The 26,161-nt window shown below is 41.3% G+C and overlaps 1 protein-coding gene across 1 annotated transcript in view; it reads left to right on the top strand.

The window, feature by feature from the left end:
* Positions 1-26,161, top strand: part of XXYLT1 (xyloside xylosyltransferase 1) — a 195,745-nt gene that overhangs the window by 62,719 nt on the left and 106,865 nt on the right. The gene's annotated exons all lie outside the window — the stretch shown is intronic.

Raw genomic sequence — 26,161 nt, 5'->3', positions numbered from 1 at the left:
CAGCATTTGCTCACTTCATGTCTCTGTGTCACATTTTGGTATGGTGATCTGTGATCAGCTATCTTCCATGTTACTATCGTAGTTGTTTTGGGGCACCATGAACCACACCCGTATAAGATGGTGTACTTGATAAATTTTCTATGCATTTTGACTGCTTCACTGACCGTTTTCCTGTCTCTCTTCCTCTCCTCGGGCCTCTCTGTCCCTGAGACAACGATGTTGAATTTAGGCCAAATAATAACCCTACAATGGCCTCTAAGCGTTCAGGTGAAAGGAAGAGTCACACATTTTACTTTCAAAGCTAGAAATGATTAAATTTAGTGAAGAAGACATGGTGAAAGCCAGGATATGATGAAAGCTAGGCCTCTTACACCAGTTAGCCAAGTTGTGATTGCAAAGGAAAGGCTCTTGAAGGAAATTAAAAGTGCCGCTCCAGTGAACACAAGAATGATAAGAAAGTGAAACAGCCTTATTGCTGATATGGAGAAAGTTTTAGTGGTCTTCACAGAAGATCAAATCAGCCACATATTCCAAGCCAAAGCATAATCCAGAGCAAGACTCGAACTCTCTTCAGTTCTATAAAGGCTGAGAGAGGTGAGGAAGCTGCAGAAAAAAAGTTCGAAGCTAGCAGAGGCTGGTTCATGAGGTTTTTGGAAAGAAGACATCTCCGTAACGTAAAAGTACAAGGTGAAACAGCAAGTGCTGAAGTACAAGCTGCAGCAAGTTATCCAGAAGATCTAGCTAAGATAACTAATGAAGGTGGCTATACTAAACAGCAGATTTTCCATGTAGATGAAACGGCCTTATATTGGAAGTAGATGCCATCTAGCACTTTCATAGCTGGAGAGGAGAAATCAATGTCTGGCTTCAAAGCTTCAGAAGACAGGCTGACTTCCTTGTTAGGGGCTCATGCAGCTGGTGACTTTAAATTGAAGGCAATGCTCGTTTAATATTGAAAATCCTAGGGCCCTTAAGAATTATGCTAAATCTACTCTGCCTGTGTTCTAGAAATGGAACAATAAAGCCTCAGTGACAGCACATCTGTTTATAACATGGTTTACAGAACATTTTAAGCACACCATTGAGACCTACTCCTCAGACAAAAGGATCCCTTTCAAAATATTACTGCTGGGCTTCCCTGGTGGTGCAATGGTTGAATCTGCCTGCCAAAGCAGGGGACACAGGTTCAAGCCCTGGTCCAGGAAGATCCCACATGATGCAGGGCAACTAAGCCCATGGGCCACAACTACTGAGCCTGTGCTGTAGAGCCCATGAGCCACGACTACTGAGCTTCATGCCACAGCTGCTGAAGCCTGCACGCCTAGAGCCCTTGCTCAATAAGAAAAGCCCGCCATGAGAAGACCACACACTGCAACGAAGACCCAACACAGCCAAAAATAAATAAATAAATAAATTTATATATTAAGAGAAATATATTACTGCTCCTTGAAAATGCACCTGTTCATCGAAGAGCTTTGATGGAGATGTACTATGAGACTAATGTTGTTTTCATGCCTGCTAACACAACATCTGCTCTGTAACCCATGGATCAGGAGTAATTTTGACCTTCAAGTCTTATTATTTAAGAAAGACTTAAGAACTTTTGCACAGCAAAGGAAACCATAAACAAGACGAAAAGACAACCCTCAGAATGGGAGAAAATATTTGCAAATGAAGCAACTGACAGAGGGTTAATCTCCAAAATTTACAAGCAGCTTATGCAGCTCAATATCAAAAAAACAAACAACCCAATCCAAAAATGGGCAGAAGACCTAAATAGACATTTCTCCAAAGAAGATATACAGATTGCCAACAAACACATGAAAGAATGCTCAACATCATTAATCATTAGAGAAATGCAAATCAAAACTACAATGAGATATCATCTCACACCGGTCAGAATGGCCTTCGTGAAAAAATCTACAAACAATAAATGCTGGAGAGGGTGTGGAGAAAAGGGAACCCTCTTGCACTGTTGGTGGGAATGTAAATTGATACAGCCACTATGGAGAACAGTATGGAGGTTCCTTAAGAAACTAAAAATAGAACTACCATGTGACCCAGCAATCCCACTACTGGGCATATACCCTGAGAAAACCATCATTCAAAAAGAGTCATGTACCAAAATGTTCATTGCAGCTCTATTTACAATAGCCAGGACATGGAAGCAACCTAAGTGTCCATCATCGGATGAATGGATAAAGAAGATGTGGCACATATATACAATGGAATATTACTCAGCCATAAAAAGAAACGAAATTGAGTTATTTGTAGTGAGGTGGATGGACCTAGAGTCTGTCATACAGAGTGAAGTAAGTCAGAAAGGGAAAAACAAATACCATATGCTAACACATATATATGGAATCTAAAAAAAAAAAAAATGGTCATGAAGAACCTAGGGGCAAGACGGGAATAAAAACGCAGACCTACTAGAGAATGGACTTGAGGACATGGGGAGGGGGAAGGGTAAGCTGGGACAAAGTGAGAGAGTGGCATGGACATATATACACTACCAAATGTAAAATAGATAGCTAGTGGGAAGCAGCCGCATAGCACAGGGAGATCAGCTCCGTGCTTTATGACCACCTAGAGGGGTGGAATAGGGAGGGTGGGAGAGAGACTCAAGAGGGAAGAGATATGGGGATATATGTATATGTATAACTGATTCACTTTGTTATAAAGCAGAAACTAACATACCATTGTAAAGCAATTATACTCCAATAAAGATGTTAAAAAAAAAGACTTAAGATAGAGATTATCATACTAAGTGAAGTAAGTCAGACAGAGAACGACAAATATCATATGATATCGCTTATATGTGCAATCTAAAACATGACACAAATGAACTTATCTACGAAATAGGAACAGACTCACACACATAGAAAACAAACTTATGGTTACCAAAGGGTAAAGGGGGAGGGATAAATAAGGAGTTTGGGATTAATATATGCACACTGCTATATATAAAATAGATAACCAACAAGGACCTACTATATAGCACAGGGAACTATACTCGATATTTTATAATAACCCATAAGGGAAAAGACTCTGAAAAAGAATATATCCAAATATAAATACATTATTTATATATATATATATATATATATATATATATATATATATATATATATATATATATCTGTATCACTTTGCCATACACCTGCAACTAACACAACATTGTCAATCAACTATACTTCAATTTTTAAAAAAAGGAAAGACATTTTGTAAGGCTATAGCTGCCATAGATAGTGATTCCTTTGATGGATCAGGGAAAAGTCAACTGAAAACCTTCTGGAAAGGATTTACCGTTCTAGATGTAATTAAGAACGTTCATGAATCATGGGAAGAGGTCAAAATATCAACATTAACAGGAGTTGGGAAGAAGTTGATTCTAACCCTTGTGGATGACTTTGAGGGGTTCAGGACTGCAGTGGAGGGAGTAACTGCACATGTGGTAGAAATAGCCCGAGAACCAGAATTAGAAGTGGAACCTAAAGATGTGAATGAATTGCTGCAATCTTATGATAAAACTTGAACAGATGAGGAGTTGCTTCTTCTAGATAAGAAAGTTGTTTCTTGAGATGGAATCTACTCCTGGTAAAGAAGCTGTGAAGATTGTCGAAATAACAACAAAAGGTGTAGAATACCACATCAACTTAGTAGATGAAGCAGCAGTAGGGTTTGAGAGGATTGACTCCAATTTTGAAAGAAATACTACTGTGGGTAAAATGCTGTCAAATGGCATTGCATGCTCCAGAGAAATTGTTCATGAAAGGAAGACTCAGTCAGTGTGGGAAACTTCATTGTTGTCTTATTTTAAGAAATTGCCGCAGCCACCCTGATCAGTCAGCAGCTATATAGACCCTCCACCAGCAAAAAGATTATGACTTGCGGAAGGCTCAGTTTTTTTTAGCAATAAAGTATTTTTTAACTAAAGTATGTATATTTTTAAGACATAATGCTATTGCATACTTAATAGACTGTAGTATAGTGTAAACATAACTTTTATATGTGCTGGAAAACCAAAAAACGCATGTGGCTTGCTTTTTTGTGATATTTGCTTTATTGCACTGGCCTGGAACTGAACCCACAATATCGCTGAGATATGCCTGTATTTACATAATGCTTACTAAGACCCAGGCACTGTTCTAAGTGATTTATTTAAATTCATTTAAGAGGATATTCATGAGACAGTAGCAAAGTTTATCACTGGAGGGCTTCCACTTGGAAAGGCCCAACACCACAACATTTAATAGCATCAGTAACCATTGTAATAGCAGCTGCTAAATTTTAAGGTTAAAAAACTTTTTTAAACATACATTGTCTTTTTTTCCTCCCAGTTTTGTTGAGATACAATTTACATACCATAAATTTTACCCATTGTAAATGCACAGTTCAATGATTTTGGTAAATTTTTAGAGTTATGCAGCTATCACTGCAATTCAGTTTTAGAACCTTTCCATCACTCCAAAAAGTTACCTTATGCTTGTTTGTAGTTAATCCCTGCTCCCACCCTTAGCCATAGGCAATCACTGATCTTCTTTCTTTCTCTATAACTTTACCTTTTTTGAAAATTTCATATGAATGGAATCATACAATATGTTATCTTTTGCATCTGGGTTCTTTACTTAGCATAATCTTTTTGAGGTTCGTTCATGTTGTAGTATGTATTGGTAGTTCATTCCTTTTTAATTGTTGAGTAGTATTCCATTGTGTTGATATACTACATTTTGTTCATGTATTCACAAGTTGATAGACATTTGGATTGTTTCCATTTTGTGTTGTTATGAATAATGCTATTATGAACATTCATGTGTGTGTTTTGTGTGAACATATGTTTTCATTTTTGTTGGGTAGATTCTTAGGTGCAATGGACTGAATATTTATGTCTGCCCACAATTCATATGTTGAAATTCTAATCCCCAAATGTAGCATATGGAGGTTGGACCTCTGGGAGGTGATCAATTCTAGTAGTTTTTCTGTGTGGATTCCTTGGGATTTTTAACATGCAGGATAATGTCATCTGTGAATAAAGACAGTCTTAATTCTTCCTTTCCAATCTGGATGCCTTTAATTAATTAGATGATGATGACGATTAAAATTTTTAATATTATCTTTTTGCCTTATTGCACTAGCTAGAACCTCCAGTACAGCATTGTATAGAAGTGGCAAAAGCAGGCATTCTTGCCCTGTTCCCAATCCTAGGAGGAAAGCATTCAGTCTCTCACCATTTATGTATTATGGTTACCTATAGGTTTTTAAAAAAACTGATAGATGCCCTTTATCAGGTTGAAGAAATTCCCTTATTTTCCCAGTTTATTGAGAGTTTTTATCTTATCTTTTGAGATGATCAGTGGTTTTGTCCTTTATTCTATCAATATGATGTATTGCATTAATTAATTTTGGATGTTACACCAACCTTGCATTCCTGGCGTAAATCCCCACTTGGTTATCCTATATAATCTTTTTTATATGTTGGTAGGTAGGGTTTACTAATATTTTGTTAAGAATTAAAATTTTCTTCCCTTGTGATGTTTTTGGTCTCATAGAATGAGTTGGGAAGTGTCTCTTTCTCCTAATTTTGAAAGATTTTGCAAAGGGTTGGTACTATTTCTTCTTTAAATATTTAATAGGATTCACCTGTGAAATCATCTGGGCTTGTGCTTTTTTTTTGTGGGAAGATTTTAAGTTGTGAAATAAGTTTCTTATTATAGACCTATTCATATCATCTATTTCTTCTTGAGTCAGTTTTGGTAATTTATGTCTTTCTATAGATTTCCGTTTTATCTAAGCTGTCTAATTTGTTGGCATAAAGTTGTTCTGTAGGATTGGTAATGGTGTCCCTTCTTTCATTCATCATTTTGTAATATTTATCTCCTTTCTCTCTCTTTCATTTTTTCTCTCTCCCTCATCAGTCTAGTCAAGGATTTGTCAATTTTTTTGATCTTTAGAAAGAACCAACTTTTTGTTTCTTGTTTTCTCTAGAGTTTTCCTGTTTTCTCTTTAGTTGATTTGTGCTCTACTCTTTTTGATTTACTTTCCTCTGATTGCTTTGGTTTTTAGTTTGTTCTTCTGTTTCTTGTTTCTTAAGGTGAAGATTAGATTATTTGTTTGAGATCCTTCTTTTCTGATACAGGCATTTAAAGCTATACATTTTCCTCTAAGCATTGCTTTAGCTGTATCCCACATATATATTTTTTTAATTAATTAAGTTATTTAATTTTGGCTGCTTGGGTCTTTGTTGCTGCATGCAGGCTTTCTCTAGTTGCAGTGAGCGGGGACTACTCTTCGTTGTGGTGCGCGGGCTTCTCATTGAGGTGGCTTCTCTTGTCGCGGAGCATAGGCTCTAGGCGTGCGGGCTTCAGTAGTTGTGGTGCGAGGGCTCAGTAGTTGTGGCTCGCGGGCTCTAGAGTGCAGGCTCAGTAGTTGTGGCGCACGGGCTTAGTTGCTCCGTGGCATGTGGGATCTTCCCGGACCAGGGCTCGAACCCATGTCCCCTGCATTGGCAGGTGGATTCTTAACCACTGCGCCACCAGGGAAGTCCAGTATCTCACATATTTTGACATGCTGTGTTTTCATTTTCACTGAGTTGAAAATGTTTTCTGATTTCTTTTGTCATTTCTCTTTTGACCAGTGGGTTATTTAGAAGTGTGTAATTTCTAAACATTTGGAGATTTCCCAGGTTCTTTCTGTTGTTGATTTCTACTCGTAAACAGAGAACATACTTGATAGAATTTCAAACCTTTTAAATTTATTAAGACTTGTTTTATGGACTAACATATAATCTATCCCAGGGAATCTTCCATGTGTACTTCAGTGTGCTGAATCTGTGCATTGTATATTCTGCAATCACTGGATGGAGTGTTCTATATATATCAATTAGGTGAAGTTGGTTGATTATATTGTTCAAGGCTTCTACATCCTTGCTAATATTTTATGTAGTTTTTCTATCAGTTACCAAGAATGGAGTATCTAAATTTCCAACTATAGTTGTTGAATCCTCTATTTCTCCTTTCAGTTCTGTTAGTTGTTGCTTCATGTATTTTGGGGATCTGTTTTTAGGTGCATATGCATGTTATAATTGTTACATCTTCCTGATGTATTGACCCTTTTATCATTTTAGAATGTTCCTCCTTATCTCTAATAATAATGCTTGCATTAAAGTCTATTTTGTCTCTTATTAACTTGGCCACTCCAGCTTTCTTATGGTTATTGTTTGCATGGTATAGCTCATCCCATTTTACTTTTAACCAATTTGTGTCTTTGAATCTAACGTGTGTCATTTATTGACAACACATAGTTTGGATCTTGCTTTTTATCCATTCTGGCAATTCCTGCCTTTGTTTAGGATGTTTATACTATTCATATTCAATATAATTGATTGATGTGGTTGGGTTTACGTTTACCATTTTGCTGTTTGTTTTCTGTATGTCTTCTGTCTTTTTTTGTACCTGTGTTCTGTGATTGCCTTCTTTTTATGTTAAATAAAAATATTTTAGTGTAGCATTTCAATTCTGTTGATATTTTTACTGTATTTTTTGAGTTATTTTCTTAGTGGTTGCTCTAGGGCTTACAATGTGCATCTTAACTTACCACTATCTACTTCAGATTAATAGGAACTTAATTCCTGTAAAATCAAACTTTTCTCCAGTGAAGCTGCATTCTCTTTCCCTCCTTTTGTGCTACTATTGCCATATTAATTATATGTATATATGTTATAATTCCAACAATACAATGTTATCATTTTGCTTCATACAATTTTATGTTTTTTAAGTTAAGAAAAGAAATGAGAAAAAATTTTGTATATTTTATATTAACACATCTTTAATACGGTGCTCTTCATTTCTTCCTGTGGATTCAGATTACCATCTGACATAATTTCCTTTTAGCCTGAAGGACTTTTAGTATTTCTTACTTACATGGCTAGTCTGAATGATGAGTTTCTGTGTTGTTATTTATCTGGCAATGCTTTATCTTGTTTTCACTTTTGCTAGATATTTTTCTTTTACTGCTTTCAAGATTTTCTCTTTCTCTTTGTCTTTGAAGAGTTTGATTATGCTTTGTCTAGTTATAGAATTCCTTGTATTTATCCTTCTTGGTGTTCTTTGAGCTTCTTGCATGTGTAGATTGATGTTTTTCATCAAGTTTAGGAAATTTTCAGTCATTATTTCTACAGATAGTTTTTCTTCTATCTCCCCTTGCCCACTCCTTCTGAGACTCTCATTATATGTATATGGTATATTTGATGTTGTCCCACAGGTCCCTGAGGCTCTGGTTCATTTTTCTATAATATTTTCTGTCTATTCTTCAGATTGGATAATTTCAGTTTCTTTATATCCAAGTTCACTGATTCTGTCTTTTGCCATCTTGAATCTTATGTTGAGCCCCTCTAGTACCTTTTCATTTCAGTTATTGAACTCTTTAACTCCAGAATTTTCATTTGGTTTTTAAAAATATTTTTATCTTTATTAAAAATCTTTATTTGTTGATTCATTCTTATCATACTTTCTTATAATTCTTTAAACATGTTTTCATTTAGTTCTTTGGACATATTTATAATATATGCTTTGAATTTTTTGTCTGCTAAATCCAACATCTGGGTACATTAAAAAATAGTTTCTATTAACTGCTATATTTCCTTAGTATGGGTCACACTTTTCTGTTTCTTTGCGTGTCTCATGATTTTTTTTGAAAACTTAACATTTTGATAATATGTTATCATTATTGTAGCAACTCTGGTTTCTGATATTTTCCCCCAGTGGTTGTTGTTTCTATTTATTTGTTCTTTTCTTTGTTTAGTAGTTGCCTGGAGTAAATCTGTGAAATCTGTCTCGTCTCCAGTGTGTGGCCTCTGATGTCTTTGCTCAGTATATATTCGTTTAATTTAATTTTTTAATTTTTAAGCTTGGATCACTAGAGGTTGCCCCTCTGTCTGTGTAGCATAGTGGGCAAGTCACATATGTTTTAGATCTTGGTTTCTTACGTAAAATGGGAATAACATAGTACTCAACTCATAAGGTTCTCGGGTGGTTTGAATTACCTAATCAGTGTAAAGTACTCAGCACACTGACTAGTACATAGTAAGTGCTCAATGGATGTGAGCATAATTATTGCTGACTGTTATTGTGTGAGGAAAGTAAGGCTCGGAGATGAAGTGACTCAAGATCACACATCTGGTGAGAGCTAGAGCAGAGCTTGAACTCAGGCCAGTCTGATGTTGTTCTTGCAGGCTGCACCTTCTGGCTCTGAGATGTCTCCGTCAAGTTAAATCACAAAATGTTTGAGTAAGCGCTTGATGGAGTAAAATGATTGGAAGAAATTCTGACCCTCCAACCCCAAGATTCTGTGGTTCTGAGATAGTGCACTATGGATAGAAATGGGAGCAAGCAGGTTTGGATGTTGAACCTTGAGCTGGATAGGCCTGTATGATCACCCAGTGCTGGCTGGTGATCGGGGCCTCAGATTCCTGAGGGTCTAAGGTTGGAAAGACCATGTGCACCCAGGAGGCATCTTTGGCCCTTAGTCTGGAAAGTGCCTGGCAGAGCTCACCTCACTGGGGCCTTTGCAGGAATCTGGATTTCTGGAGAGTTCCCTGGGGCCAGCATACCTTACCTCACTGCCTGCCCAGCTTAGGAAATGAGAGGAAACCGCAGAAGAAAGTTTGCAGATCAGATATAGCTGTTTCTAGAATGCACGTCCCTGTGGTCCTGCCGCCCCACAGTCTCCTCCAGCCAGCACAGAGGATTGTTTCAGTCTCGCTTCCTGGATTTCCTTCCCCAGAGAGTAAAGGGAAGTCCTACATTTGTGGCTAGCTGGCTAGAGACTATTTCTGTTAACTATACCTTTGGGAGGTACGCTAATTTAATTCTGTCCTTTAGACTTTTTTCCTGCCTAGAGGTGGTATCTCTGGAATCAAACCTTTCCTAAGGACAGGGGTTTATTCTTACATCTAAATTTAGAGCCAAGGAAACTAGTTGAGGCGTTAGTTGAACTCGCTTCCTTTGGATACATTTAATATCACAGTGAATTTCTTTAGTAGGGCCTTTGTCAGAGAGAAAGAATTTGCCCTTTCTTTTTTTCATTCGGGGGTAAAAGGTTGACAGTAAACAAGGACGTATCTTTGAAGTGTTTAGTAAGATAGGGAAGTTTTAAATATTTCCTGGCATTCATCTAATTTACACGTACACAACTTTGTTAATCATGTCCAGGCATGTCCTTAGCCTTCCCATAATATTAAGAGTGTGTTCACTAGAATGCAGCCTGCATCATTCACTTCTGGCTACAAATGAAAAGTTCCAGGCAACTGGGATTCTACCTCAGTTTGGGTGCAGTGCAATTACAATCTCAGAAGCTTAGTGGAATAGTTTCCAGAGGCGGAATCCCATTTCTTTCTCCTTCTATATGCCGCAGCTCTTGAGTTAAGTCACACCAGTAAATATTAGGTCAAGATATTGGGGGAGATTCCCTCTCTGATTGATTGTCTTCTTATGGTTGCTCACAGTGCTACATAGATAATTTGAAATTTCCCGAAAAAATTGGATGGGGTAATGCTTGTGGGGAAGATATCGAAAGAAGGAACACAGTAGAGGAATTTGGGGGAATCAGAAGCAAATCTTCAGCCAATATTGCCAGTAAGCAGACTCAGGTAGATGGAGGAGCTGTCACCAGACTTCATTCCCTCATTCATTCAGCAAAGATTTATTGAATTCCAGCTGTGAGCCAAATCCTGCCCTAAGTGCTAGGGGTACAGGGTTTAGAAAAACAGATGTGACCTCTGTCCTCATGGAGCGCACAGTGCAGATAGACATTAATCAGATAATTGAGCAGGTGGTTAATTAATTGCAGTTGTGAGAAGGGCAGTGAGGGGAGCTGCAGGTGCTGTGTTAGTGGGGATTCGGGGTTTGTGTGTGTGGGGTGCTAGAAAGGCTTCCTTGAGAGGGTGACATTTAAGGTGAGACTGACGGATGGGTGGGATTTAGCTGGGCCAGAAAGCAGAGCAGGAGGGGTACAGCCTGAGAGTATAGGGGAGATAGAGGCCTTGGGGATGGAAGGTGTTTGATGTGCCCTAAACACGGAGGCCTAACCAGTGTTGCTGGAGCCCAGGGCACTGCAGACCGGGGCTAGAGGGGTGGGTGGGGCCGGGCCATGCAGGATTGAGAGCTGGGGACTTTATCCTCGGGACAGTGGGATTTGTAACCATTGATGGAGTTTTCAGCAAGGGAGAAACATGGTTTGCATTTTCAACTAGTGACTTAAGTGCTTTTTCATGCATTCTTCTGTGGGATGGCCTGGAGAGTGGCCTGGATTTGAGGATCCCCATGGAGCACATCAAAGCCCAAAGAGGAGTTCTGTTTGTGGCATGTGGTCAAGGAGCCAGCTTTGGAAGGTTTTGAAGAGGAGGATGACATAGTCTGGGGAGCAGCTCTGCGGTGGCTTTCAAGTTCAGGGAAACATAGTGTGTACCAGAAGGCAGCTGAAGAAGCCAGTCCAGGCATTTAGGAGGGAAGTGGCTTGGAATTTTTAAGTAAGGGGGCAGTTTAGCCCTCAGGGCAGGTGTCAGAGGGATGGTGGAGCTGGAAAAGCTCTAGTCTGAAGTCTTCAGATGCTGAGGGAGGAGAAGGCCTTCACAGGAAAATAAAGAGGTTACAGATCTGAGTGAAAATGACTGAGGAGAGGAGAGAAGAGGGGCTGGAGGGGCTTCTGGGCTTGTTGTGAAAGGAGAGGTGGGTATCCAGGTGCAGAATAGGGATATGAGCCCCCTGTGAGAGGAATAAGAGTCAGGGCTCATTTTCAACATTCAGGAGGGCCCTGAAAGAAGATAGTGAAGCCGCTGTCCCCACTGTGTCCCTCAGCATCCAGCGGGCGGGTGGACCTGCCTCTCCGACCAGGTCAGCCCATCCCGGTAACTCCACGACCTCAGAGCGGAGGGCTAGAGTCATTTGTGCCACAGCTCTAAAGTCAGAAAGCTGCTTTTTATAAATTAGCACAAATTGACCTCATTACCCATGGTCATTAAGGGACTTCAGAGATCAAAGTGAAAAAACAAAAACAGATCAAAAACTCCCCCAGACCACAGCTTTCCTCCGGAAGCAGGACCCAAACAAAGATACCAGCGGCTGGCTTTCTGCTCAGGTGTGTCTCTCCTCCTGGTGCTGGTTCTGGGGAAGGTCCCTTCCAGGCTGTTATTCCTCCCCGTTACGTGTAGGTGTGCTTAGAGTTTCGTGTTCTACTAGTCACATTATCATGATGGAACATTCCCCACCCAAGCTGCTTTTTCCATTCTTTAGTCTTCTAAGTTCTGAGACCATGAGCCTTCCAAAACCCAGCTTATTCTATATTTCTCAGAACAGTCCTTCTTCTCAATACTCCAGGACTCCCCGTCCTTTCATTCCTTTCCCCCCTTTTTTCTTTCCTTTTCCCTTCTCTCTTCTTTTTCTTTACCTGTAGTGAGGTCATTTGCGGAGCAGTTGCTGCTTTGTGGAAGGGTAGCCAGAAGGGACACCAAGCCTTCCTTGCTACGACTTCTGATGTGTACAGCCTGTAACGTGAGCCAAATAAAATACCCACCATTTGAGAAAATGAAACTGAAGGGATTGTTTAAGATACAGGAATATATAAAACTCTTCTTTTTAATGTAGTCCATTTTCTTGGTGAAGATGAGAGTGATTTGACATGAGGGGGGAACTTCAGATTTTTTTCCTTAACTGAATTATAGACACTTCCTTCAGGATTAGTAATTTCCCCAGAATATTTTCTCAGCCCACAGCGTCTGTGCTAATTTGAATATTGGAAATTTTACAAGCTGTGTGGGAGTTGGAGGGGTTGTGTTGATTGTCCAGTGAGACCTGAAGAGGGAGTGACCTTGTTTCTGGGTAAATAGACCTGGATCAGATAGACTCATCAGGCTTCTTGGGGGGAGGGGTTCTTCTGAATCATTTTGAGGATTTTCTTTTTTTTTTTTAACATCTTTATTGGAGTATAATTGCTTTACAATGTTGTGGCAGTCTCCGCTGGACAACGAAGTGAACCAGCCATATGAATACGTATATCCCCATATCCCCTCCCTCCTGCATCTCCCTCCCACCTTCTCTATCCCACCCCTCTAACTGATCTCCCTGTGCTATGCAGCTGCTTCCCACTAGCTATCTATTTCACATTTGGTAGTGTATATATGTAAGTGTTACTCTCTCACTTCGTCCCAGCTTACCCTTCCCTTCCCCATGTCCTCAAGTCCATTCTCTACATCTGTGTTGTTATTCCTGTCCTGCCCCTAGGTTCATCAGAACCATTTTTTTTTTTTAGATTCCATATATATGTGTTAGCATATGGTATTTGTTTTTCTCTTTCTGACTTACTTCACTCTATATGACAGACTCTAGGTCTGTCCACCTCACTACATATAACTCAATTTCGTTTCGTTTCATGGCTGAGTAATATTCCATTGTATATATGTGCCACATCTTCTCTATCCATTCATCTGTCGATGGACACTTAGGTTGCTTCCATGTCCTGGCTATTGTAAATAGAGCTGCAATGAACATTGTGGTACATGACTCTTTTTAAATTATGGTTTTCTCAGGGTATATGCCCAGTAGTGGGATTTCTGGGTTGTATGGTAGTTCTATTTTTAGTTTTTAAGGAACCTCCATACTGTTCTCCATAGTGGCTGTATCAATTTACATTCCCACCAACAGTGCAAGAGGGTTCCCTTTTCTCCACACCCTCTCCAGCATTTATTGTTTGTAGATTTTTTGATGATGGCTATTCTGACTGGTGCGAGGTGGTACCTCATTGTAGTTTTGATTTGCATTTCTCTAATGATTAGTGATGTTGAGCATCCTTTCATGTGTTTGTTGGTAATCTGTATATAGAAATGTCTATTTAGATCTTCTGCCCATATTTGGATTGGGTTGTTTGTTTTTTTTTAATACTGAGCTGCATGAGCTGCTTGTAAATTTTGGAGATTAATCCTTTGTCAGTTGCTTCGTTTGCAAATATTTTCTCCCATTCTGAGGGTTGTCTTTTCGTCTTGTTTATGGTTTCCTTTGCTGTGCAAAAGCTTTGAAGTTTCATTAGGTCCCATTTGTTTATTTTTATTTTTATTTCCATTTCTCTAGGAGGTGGGTCACAAAGGATCTTGCTGTGATTTATGTCATAGAGTGTTTTGCCTATGTTTTCCTCTAAGAGTTTTATAGTGTCTGGCCTTACATTTAGGTCTTTAATCCAGTTTGAGTTTATTTTTGTGTATGGTATTAGGAAGTGTTCTAATTTCATTCTTTTACATGTAGCTGTCCAGTTTTCCCAGCACCACTTATTGAAGAGGCTGTCTTTCCTCCATTGTATACTCTTGCCTCCTTTATCAAAGGTAAGGTGACCATAGGTGCATGGGTTTATCTCTGGGCTTTCTATACTGTTCCATTGATCTATATTTCTGTTTGTGTGCCAGTATCATACTGTCTTGATTCCTGTACCTTTGTAGTATAGTCTGAAGTCAGGGAGCCTGATTCCTCCAGCTCCATTTTTCTTTCTCAAGATTGCTTTGGCTATTCGGGGTCTTTTGTGTTTCCATACAAATTGCGAAATTTTTTGTTCTAGTTCTGTGAAAAATGCCATTGGTAGTGTGATAGGGATTGCATTGAATCTGTAGATTGCTTTGGGTAGTAGAGTCATTTTCACAATGTTGATTCTTCCAATCCAAGAACATGGTATATCTCTCCATCTGTTTGTATCATCTTTAAATTCTTTCATCAGCATCTTATGGTTTTCTGCATACAGGTCTTTTGTCTCCTTAGGTAGGTTTATTCCTAGGTATTTTATTCTTTTTGTTGTAATGGTAAGTGGGAGTGTTTCCTTAATTTCTCTTTCAGATTTTTCATCATTAGTGTATAGGAATGCAAGAGATTTCTGTGCATTAATTTTGTATCCTCCTACTCTACCAAATTCATTGATTAGCTCTAGTAGTTTTCTGGTAGCATCTTTAGGATTCTCTATGTATAGTATCATGTCATCTGCAAACAATGACAGTTTTACTTCTTCTTTTCCGATTTGGATTCCTTTTATTTCTTTTTCTTCTCTGATTCCTGTGGTTAAAACTTCAGCAAAACTATGTTGAATAATAGTGGTGAGAGTGGGCAACCTTGTCTTGTTCCCGATCTTAGAGGAAATTGTTTCAGTTTTTCACCATTGAGAACGATGTTGGCTGTGGGTTTGTCATATATGGCCTTTATTCTGTTGAGGTAAGTTCCCTCTATGCCTACTTTCTGGAGGGTTTTTATCATAACTCGGTGTTGAATTTTGTCAAAAACTTTTTCTGCATCTATTGAGATGATCATATGGTTTTTATTCTTCAGTTTGTTAATATGGTGTTTCCCATTGATGGATTTGTGTATATTGAAGAATCCTTGCATCTCTGGGATAAACCCCACTTGGTCATGGTGTATGATCCTTTTAATGTGCTGTTGGATTCTGTTTGCTAGTATTTTGTTGAGAATTTTTGCATCTGTGTTCATCAGAGATATTGGCCTGTAGTTTTTTTGTGACATCTTTGTCTGGTTTTGGTATCAGGGTGATGGTGGCCTTGTAGAACGAGTTTGGGAGTGTTTCTCCCTCTGCTATATTTTGGAAGAGTTTGAGAAGGATGGGTGTTAGCTCTTCTCTAAATGTTTGATAGAATTCACCTGTGAAGCCATCTGGTCCTGGGCTTTTGTTTGTTGGAAGATTTTTAATCACAGTTTCAATTTCAGTGCTTGTGATTGGTCTGTTTATATTTTCTATTTCTTCCTGGTTTAGTATGGAAAGGTTGTGCTTTCCTAAGAATTTGTCCATTTCTTCCAGGTTGTCCATTTCATTGGCATAGTTGCTTGTAGTAATCTCTCATGAGCCTTTGTATTTCTGCAGTGTCAGTTGTTACTTTTCCTTTTTAGTTTCTAATTCTGTTGATTTGAGTCTTGTCCCTTTTTTTCTTGATGAGTCTGGCTAATGGTTTATCAATTTTGTTTATCTTCTCAAAGAACCAGCTTTTAGTTTTATTGATCTTTGCTATTGTTTCCTTCATTTCTTTTTCATTTATTTCTGATCTGATCTCTATGATTTCTTTCCTTCTGCTAACTTTGGGTTTTTTCTGTTCTTCTTTCTCTAATTGCTTTAGGTGTAAGGTTAGGTTGTTTATTTGAGATTTTTCTTGTTTTTTGAGATAGGATTGTATTGCTGTAAACTTCCCTCTTAGAACTGCTTTTGCTACATTCCATAGGTTTTGGGTCGTTGTGTTTTCATTGTCATTTGTTTCTAGGTATTTTTTGGTTTCCTCTTTGATTTCTTCAGTGATCTCTTGGTTATTTAGTAGTGTATTGTTTAGCCTCCATGTGTTTGTATTTTTTACAGGGTTTTCCTGTAATTGATATCTAGTCTCATAGCATTTTGGTCAGAAAAGATACTTGATACGATTTCAATTTTCTTAAATTTACCAAGGCTAGATTTGTGACACGAGATATGGTCTGTCTTGGAGAATGTTCCATGAGCACTTGAGAAGAAAGTGTATTCTGTTGTTTTTTGTTGGAATGTCCTATAAATATCAATTAAGTCTATCTTGTTTAATGTATCATTTAAAGCTTGTGTTTCCTTATTTATTTTCATTTTGGATGACCTGTCCGTTGGTGAAAGTGGGGTGTTAAAGTCCCCTACTGTTAGTGTGTTACTGTTTATTTACTCTTTTATAGCTGTTAGCATTTGCCTTATGTATTGAGGTGCTCCTATGTTGGGTGCATAAATATTTACAATTGTTATATCTTCCTCTTGGATTGATCCCTTGATCATTATGTAGTGTCCTTCTTTGTCTCTTGTAAAAGTCTTTATTTTAAAGCCTATTTTTTCTGATATGAGAATTGCTACTCCAGCTTTCTTTTGATTTCCATTTGCATGGAATATCTTTTTCCATCCCCTCACTTTCAGTCTGTATGTGTCCGTAGGTCTGAAGTGGGTCTCTTTTAGACAGCGTATATATGGGTCTTGTTTGTGTATCCATTCAGCCAGTCTGTGTCTTTTGGTGAGAGCATTTAATCCATTTACATTTAAGGTAATTATCGATATATATGTTCCTATTACCATTTTCTTATTTGTTTTGGGTTTGTTTTTGTAGGTCTTTTCCTTCTCTTGTGTTTCCTGCCTAGAGAAGTTCCTTTAGCATTTGTTGTAAAGCTGGTTTGGTGGTGCTGAATTCTCTTAGCTTTTGCTTGTCTGTAAAGGTTTTTAATTTCTCCATCGAATCTGAATGAGATCCTGGCTGGGTAGAGTAATCTTGGTTGCAGGTTTTTCCCTTTCATCACTTTAAATATGTCCTGCCACTCCCTTCTGGCTTGCAGAGTTTTTGCTGAAAGATCAGCTGTTAACCTTATGGGGATTCCCTTGTATGTTATTTGTTGTTTTTCCCTTGCTGCTTTTAATATTTTTTCTTTGTGTTTAATTTTTGATAATTTGATTAATATGTGTCTTGGCGTATTTCTCTTTGGGTTTATCCTGTATGGTGCTCTCTGCACTTCCTGGACTTGATTATTTCCTTTCCCATGTTAGGGAACTTTTCGATGATAATCTCTTCAAATATTTTCTCAGACCCTTTCTTTTTCTCTTTTTCTTCTGGGACCCCTATAATTTGAATGTTCATGTGTTTAATGTTGTCCCAGAGGTCTCTGAGACTGTCCTCAATTCTTTTCATTCTTTTTTCTTTATTCTGCTCCCTGGCAGTTATCTCTACCATTTTATCTTCCCGCTCACTTATCCATTCTTCTGCCTCAGTTATTCTGCTATTGCTTCCTTCTAGAGTGTTTTTCATTTCAGTTACTGTGTTGTTCATCACTGTTTGTTTGCTCTTTAGTTCTTCTAGATCCTTGTTAAATGTTTCTTGTATTTTCTCCATTCCATTTCCGAGATTTTGGATCATCTTTACTATCATTACTGCGATTTCTTTTTCAGGTAGGTTGCCTATTTCATCTTCATTTATTTGGTCTTGTAGGTTCTTACCTTGCTCCTTTGTCTGTATCATATTTTTTTTGTGTTTCTTTTTTTTTTTGTTGGATAGTGCTGTATTCCTGTCTTACTGGTTGCTTGGCCTGAGACGTCCAGCACTGGAGTTTGCAGGCAGTTGGATAGAGCCAGGTCTTGGTGCTGAGAGGAGGACCTCTGGGAGGCCTCACTCCGATTAATATTATTCCCTGGGTTCCATGGTTGTGTGTTAGTCCAGCAGTTTGGACTCGGAGCTCCTACCAGAGGAGCTTGGGCCTGACCTCTGGCCTGGGAACCAAGTTCCCGCAAGCTGTGATTGCTTCCCTTGAACCAGTGGTTCCTCAGCTCTTCCCAGCTTGGAGGCTCCAGAGGGAAAAGACACATTTTCTCAGGGTCCCCACCAATGGAGGGGTGGGGATGGGCGGGTGGGGTGCACTGGGATGGTGGAGAGATTCTGTGGAAGTCCCCTTGGGAGAGAAGTTTTCACCTTGAAAGACCTTATGCTAAATGGAAGACCCGCTCACAAAAGTCCACGTATCGTATGATCCAACTCGTGAAAGTGCAGAGCAGGGAAATCTTTTTTCCCCTTCTCTTTTCCTTTGTGCTTAGTCTGGTGTCACTTGCTCAAAGGGTGCCTCAAGCAGAGGCCTCACACCCGACACTTCAGACAGAGTCCCCAGGGCCAGTGGCTGGGCACTGACACCTCAGCTTGGTGGGCCGTGTACACACGCTGCACACGACACTCAATCCAAGATCGAGGATTTTGTTAAACTTCCAGAATTAGGAGGCCATTTCTTTTAAGCTGGTCTGGGGATATGGTGATAGCCACTGAGGGGAGCTGGGATTTCAATCGTGTTTTCAATTTAAAGGCAAAGACAGGGAAGATGGATGCTGTTCTGTTAGCCCCTTGTTATGATCAAATGGCATTTGACAGTTTGAAATACGAAAGGAAATCAGCTGAAGTGTGGAGGGCTCCACACGCTGTGTTAACAACCAGTCTGCATTCTACACCTAGCATTTTTTGGAAGGTGTTATCTGAAAAATTCGTGTAGTGTCATTGTAGGAATGAAGCAATCACCAAGCTTGTCCTTTGTTCCTTTGCACTGAATTAACTCACTGTTAATAAAAGATGGGGTTCTCCATAGGTGGCCTCGGTGCAGGGCTCATCTGTGTATCTTGCTCTGACTGTCTCTGGTGGACCTCACAGGGCCATCATGAAGATTAAATGCATTTATATATGCCGGGAAGTGTTGCTCAAAGTAGGCCATTAATTTTTATCTTTGTTTTTTTTCCTTCTCCCCCTCTCTAGATGATAAACTCAGCCTGTCTTCTAACAGAGGATTTTTATTCCAGAATGTAGGATGGTGCTTCTCTCTTAAAATGAGATGCCTCACAGATAACCTAGGTCCACCAAGTGGGTCACAGAACTCTTTGACTCTGGGAAGTCTCAGGCCTTCAACCTTTTTCTGGCTATTCAACCCTCACACTAGTTCCCTTCAGCTCTTGGGGTTTTGAGAGCTGGAATCTGAGTTGCTTCCAAATTACCCCTGTCCTGTGGACTGAGGTAACAATTGGGTTCTGGGCAATTTCACTTCCTTCTTGTTCACAAACACAGCAGAGTCCTGATCCCCGTGTGGAGAGGCTTGAGTCCTCTGGATTCCTGGAAATGACTTGACCTTCTTCTGTGGCTACAACAGCTGAAACTGGTTTCTCAAAGAGCCCCAGAGCAGGCCAATCCCAGTCGGAATCCAAGAGTTCAGTGGGAGGCAGACAGTAGGGGGAACAGAGTGATGAGTTTAGAGTTCCCAAACCTGAACCTCAGCCTAGCTTTGCTGCCCGCTTGTTGTGCTTCATTTATTTATCATGCCTGAGCCTCGGTTTCTTGCTTTGTAAATGAGGAGGATCATATGTACCTCACAGGGTTTTATAGAAAATAAAGGAGATGAAGTAAATGAAAACATGATATAAGCTTTAGTAACATAGTTAATTTTTTCTACTTGTTCTCTAGGTTGGGAAGTTCTTTTATCCTCAGTACATGCTTTAGCACCAAGCACACTAGAAATTCTCAGTAAAGCTTTTTGTGTTTAGGGAGCTGTTTTGGCAGCCCCAACTTAATGGTTTAAATTCTGACCCTCTATAGGGAGGTAGTTGTTATTGTTGGGAGAAAAAAAAAATAGATTTCACATAAAGGGATGAAAAAATGTAAGGTCTTTTGTTCTTTTTTTAAATTTCCTTCCTTCCACCAAGACTTTTCATATTATCTTCACCTCTTCATGGTGAAGGCAGACCTTGGCTTATTGCTAGGTTTCCAGGAGGAGGAAGGAGAATGAAACACCAGCAGGATGTTTTCTCCTTTGCAGGGCTGTTTACAAGTTTTGGCCTTGGGAGTGACACACTCTGCTCATCTAGTGGGTCTGGCTCTCTGGCCTGAGGCTTGACCACTTGCATACAGGGCTGACTGATTTATCTGGAGAGCGATTTGAGACTTAGAACTTTTAGAATGGAGATGCTGCATTCCAGTCCCTTGTAGAGTGAAAGCTACTATTATTGCTTTGATAGATAAACAGGTTGCTTTATGTAGTTGTCATCAGGTGATAGCGGCAGCAGCCGCAGCAAGAGCTGACGTTAATTGAGCGATTACCAGATGCTAGCCACTGCTCTAAGTGCTTTGTGGGTGCTAACCCCTAATCCACACAGCCACCATGTGAGATCAGAAAGTAGGTACTGTAGTCTTCCCATCTTAAACGTGAAAAAGTCCAGCACGGAGAGATTAGGTGACTCGCCCATGAGTGCGTACCTGGTTTAGTGGCTGGCACAATATTTGGGAGCATGATGACTAAGAATCAGGGGATTTGGATTAATTAATTAATGTGCTCTTCACAGTGTCTGGCACAAGGCAGGACCTCAGCATATGGCAGTTTTTAGTCATACCGGTCTGGAATTGGCCTGGAGAAGTGGGGTGTCCCTTGAGACAGAAAGCGTAGTAGCTCATTTCACTGGTGATCTTGGGGGACCAGGGCCATGAAGAAAAATACTGCAGCTCATTTGGAACTAGCTTCAGAATTTAGCCTGAGAGCTTAACCATTGTATGTGAGTTAATTATTACAATTCATTCACCTCCCCCTCATATTTCCAATGTATAGCACATTGGGTAAGGGTATGGCCCGTGGAGGAAAACTTCACTGGTTCAAACCCTAGCTTTGCCAGATACTGCCTGTGGGCACATAACCACTCCAGGCCCAGATTTCCTCCTTTGCGAAGGGAGGATAATAATAATATGCCTATCTCCAGGGTTGTTGTGACAACCAAATGAGTGTATATAACAGGAAGACTTTAAAACAGTATCTGGCACATGGTAAGCATATAAACAATGATAATGTACTATTATCGTTGATATCTATTACCATCTTCTTACTTAATCCCTTGCCTTATTCCTCAGAGCATTTGAGCTGCTCACTAAAATAACAAAGTTAAAAAGATAAAAGCAAATAGAGATCCAGGGCCAGGGAGTGAATATATAGAAAATGAAAGCTTAGGTCTCATAGAAAAAGATGTAAAGACATGCATAGCTGCAGAAGCAGCTCTTCAGCCTGGTGGCCAGTGCGAAGAGGGAAATTGTCTTCATTCATATAGGTGTCCTCATCAGAGAGGAGGAAGCAAAGCTTTACCAAGCATTGACTTCTGAAATAAATGAACACTTTTACGTCTTTTATTAGAGAAAATGGACTCTAAGTTCTAAACACCTGGCCCATTTCTGTTCACTGCCCATCGGACACATGGGAAACCTTCACCCCAAGTCTTTTGTCTAAACTTAATTCTTTGGAATCAACTGGGCATTTTATATTTTGGTTTGTGGTCAACCCTCATTAGCCAAGCGGGGATGAACCATGTCACTTGCTTTTTTTTTTTTTTACAGCTAAAGGTCTTATACCACTTTGTCTTTGAAAGCCTCTTATGAACAAAATCCTGTGATAGCAGGAGAGTTCTTGTGGTTTCTCCTAAGGAGTGCCGGTACTGCTGTCGCTCTTGGAGAGCAGATGTGCCATTGTGGGGTGGAGGAGCGGCGGATGCCTTTCTAATCTGCCTTTGGTGTGTGTGGAGCCGGGGGGCCGTGAGCTTGGTCGCGTTTGCAGTGGCGCTGGCTGCTCCAGCCACCACTGCTGCCTGGTCCTCTTGGCCAGATGGGGCCACATCATGCTCTGGGGCTGTGAGGGGCCACGGGGACTGTCCCCAGAGGCTGACCCTTATCTGTTTGTTTGCTTGTTTCCAAGGGCTACAGAGCCAGGAAGAGGAATACAGCCTCCATAGAAAGAAAAAGGAACAGGAAATTGTTCAAAAGGGAATGATGAAATGAGAAAAGCAACAGGAAATGGCTTGGGAATCAGGGGAGGCATCAGCCAAAGGAAATAAGTTTTGAGGACCAGGCGGGCCAGAGGAATAAATCATCCCCAGACCTTTGAGACTCCTTCCTTGTTGGCCCTGACCAGCCAGGTCTCCAGGGTGGAAGTGACCTCTCTGGTTACTGAGGGACTGTCTGTGCCACCCCCTCCCCCAGCATCAGCGCAGATCTGGGGATCTGGAGTTATAGGAATGAATCTGCCCATCTGAGTCAAACCCTCCCAGAGGTGCTGCATGTCTGCCTCCCCTCCGTGCACCTCTTCTGCTCCCCTCCTTTCTCTGCAAGGTCAAGAGTGCTTTCCCGGGGACCCCAGAGCCCCACCTCTCCTTGGTGCTGCTCACCAGCAGCTCTGTCTCTCCACTTCACCCCCGTCCTGTTCTGTCCTGGCCTGGGGCTGCCCACGTGTGAGGGAGACAAAGTGGGAGGGAGGGGAAATGGGATGCCGCGTGGGGAGCACAGCGCTCTCAGAGGTGCACACCAGTCACACAGCACGCACAGGGCTTCCCGGGGCAGAAGCCACACGTAGGAAATCATTTGGTAGTCGTGGCTTGCTTTAAAATTTGTGCCGCGTCTTTATTACTTACTCTGAGTGAAATTTGGGAAATCACCGTTCAGTGTTTCGCTCCCAGGAAGGATGAAATTGAGTTCCCTTTTAGAAACTGCTTTCCTCCGGGTGTATCAGGCTAGTTTGTTTCTGTTTCTTGGGATTGATTACCCACTTGTAACCTGATAGTGTCCACTCTGGAGTTTGTATCTCGTCACCATTTCTCCCCACCCCCCACCTATTTCCATGAGTGCGTGTGCGCGGGCACGCACATACACAGACACACACACACATATCTCTTTAGCTTACTGATTCTTTGGCTGAGATTCAGGTTTGGTTTAAATAGGACGTGACTACAAACCAGTCCTTGAACTTCCCTATCCTTTTTCTGGTCAGACTATTGAACATTGCAGTTTTTAATGGGGATACGGGAGTAGCTACGTTGGGTCAGAGAATTTCAAGGTTGGAAAAAACTGGAAGGTTCGATTCTTTCGTCAGTTCTTGAATTACCCCCGTGGCATCCTGAAGCATGAGGTTGTGCAGCACAACCTGCTTGGACTCCTAACGACAGGGAACTGCCGCCGCCAGAAGCAGCCTCTTTCATCTTCAGACATGTTTTGGTTTTAGAAAGTTCTTTTTTACATTGTCCCAAACCTGCTTTTATATGTTGACGCTTATACCAACTCTTGACCTCGGTGAAGAAGCCTAGTTCCTTTCTTTTAGAAAATCAAAGGCAACTTTCAATCAGGGGAAACAGCCCCGGTTTCCTTGCGTGTTCCCCAAGGGAAGTATTTCTATACTGCTCACGGTCCAGATGCCTGCTTCTGGGGATGCTTCAGTTGGTCTCTGCCCCCCTTCAAATATGGGGTCCAGATTGGAACACAGTACTTCAGAGGTGGGCACTGTGAGAGGGACGGATGCAAACTGGAGGACAGAGCAAGGCGGTATTCTTGTATGCCTCTGTTGACGGAGCTGCACGGGAGTTCTTAGTTGATGGCTGCGTCCTGCTGGAGATGCAGTGCTTGCAGACACAGCAAATCCCTGTGTATCCCCTTTTTGTGGCCACCCGTGTATACCAGAATAAACCCCCCCCCCAAATTTGAGAGCACATAATGAGCCTTCTGGGGAGAGCAGGGTAGGCTTCCCAAACTGGTCTGAGACGACTTGCAAGAGTAGGGAAAGGAGACCGGCGTGGGGTTTTTATGGTGGTTATGGGGTGCGGTTGGAGTGATGGTTCCGCACAGGCCAGGGCTGGGGTGGTTTGAACATCCCACTAGCATCAAAGGAGGGAGCCCCCAGTCTTTCTTGTCAGCTTGCCCAGGTGTGGGGCAGAAGGGGAAGAGGAGGCATGAGGCTTGAAAGCTGTCAGCAGTGAAATATCAACAACTGGAGTCACACGACCATTCTTTGTCTCTGCTTCCTGACCTTGAGTCTGATGGGTCTGCTTCTCTACCTTCTAACAAGTCCTTGGTGGAAATATTTAACAGAGTAAATCTGAAGAGAGCGTTCTGAATTCATGCACTTGTGCTTATCTTGCAGTCGAGGGCCTCCTTCAGATCCTGTTCCCTGGGCTGGGGATAAAAGGAGGGTGAGACACAGCACATACCATACAGACACACGAATGCCTAATTAATACCACGAGCAGACAGTAGAACTGTATAGACCAATACTGTCAGGGAGCGGGTATTTCTGCACGGATACGAGGGTGAGGAGTTTGGCAGGAGGACACCTGCGCCAGCCTGAGGAAGGGGCAGAGCTGCCGCGAGCAGGGACTCCTGGCTGGTTGTGCTAGTGTGAAGGCCCAGAGAGAGGATGTGGTACGTGGTCACTGATGTGCTGGAGAGGGGACGTCAGCTGTGAGGGATTTGAGAGTTCCTTCCCATTGGTTCTGAGTAATTGGCCATATCCTACGTCTAAAATCACATTTTCAGCAGACACGGTAGGCATGTGTTCTGTGAGGTCAGGAGTGTTGCTATGGGAACAGTGACTTGCATCTTCTTGCTGAGCTATTCACATTGTTAGTTCCAGCCCCAGACTTCTGCCTTTTGCGTGTTGAGTCCCTAGTTGGGCAAAAGGGAGGTAGCGCACGCAGGCTGTACTGGGAGATACAAACTAATGTCACTCTCCTCCACTTCTCCAGCCTCCTCGACGTCAGTGCTTCTCCAGATGTGAGGGACTTGGGAAGCCGAGGGAGCTTAATAGATGTGATAAATTAATCAAGTTATACTGGCATATCAGAGAGGTGGTGCACACTGATGGTTCACAAGCATGGATTGTTGTGTTGAGACTGAGGCCCAGAACTGGGATTCATATTCCCTAGATCTGCTTCTCTCCTCATTTCATCCAGTTATTCTCAGATCATGGGGGTGGAGGATGAACGCAAATATCAGAGTTGCCTGGAGGGGATTTAGACAGTCTGTATAGCCCCCTTCCACCCAAGATTATGATCTGTACCCCAGAGTGGGGCAGGGGTGCCTCTTCTCCCTTAAGGTGTGTGGGCAGATGAAAGATTGTGCACGCTTACCTGGCCCATGGCTTGACCTCAGCTGCTGCCTGTGCACTGAACACTGATGACTCTTGCAGTAGTAAGGCTAGGCTAGACTGGGCTGCAGTAACAAACACGCCCTGAAATCTCAGTGCCTTAATATATATTTGTTTCTTTCCCAAGAAAATTTCACTCTGGGTGTAGCCACTCTCTAGGGCAACTTCCTTTCAAGCAACAACCCAGGGATTCAGACTACTTCCATCCTGTAGCCACGCCCCCCTGGAACACAGGCTTGCAAAGGGAGAGTGGATAGGGCGGTGCAGTGGCTTTCACTGTTACTGTTTAGAAGTAACGCCCATCACCTCTGCTCATGGTCCATCAGCCAGGTACTAGTCATACGGCCACCCAACTGCAAGGAGCCAGGAGAACAGGGTGTGGGTGAGCACTGGTAATGTTCTTACCACCATGTCCACTGGATACCTGTTTTAAACAGTCTCAGTTAGCACTGGCCCTGGAAATCCCCATCTGAATACCCATAGGTACAGCAAAATCAACAGGTAACCCAGAACTGACTGTCTTCCTTTCCCCAGATTTGCCGTTTCTTATCCTGGCAAATGATAGGTTGCCTGAGCCAGAAGCAAGGGACTCATCTTAGATTCCCTTCCTTCCTCCTTCCCCCTTAGATTGTCACAAAGTCTCACCAGTTCTCCCTTATACCCCGACCTCTACTTTTAGATAT

Source organism: Eschrichtius robustus, chromosome 6, assembly GCF_028021215.1.
Source record: "Eschrichtius robustus isolate mEscRob2 chromosome 6, mEscRob2.pri, whole genome shotgun sequence".
Lineage (NCBI taxonomy): Eukaryota > Metazoa > Chordata > Mammalia > Artiodactyla > Eschrichtiidae > Eschrichtius > Eschrichtius robustus.
The sequence above is the reverse complement of the archived record's forward strand: the minus strand, read 5'-3'. Positions and strand labels throughout refer to the sequence as shown.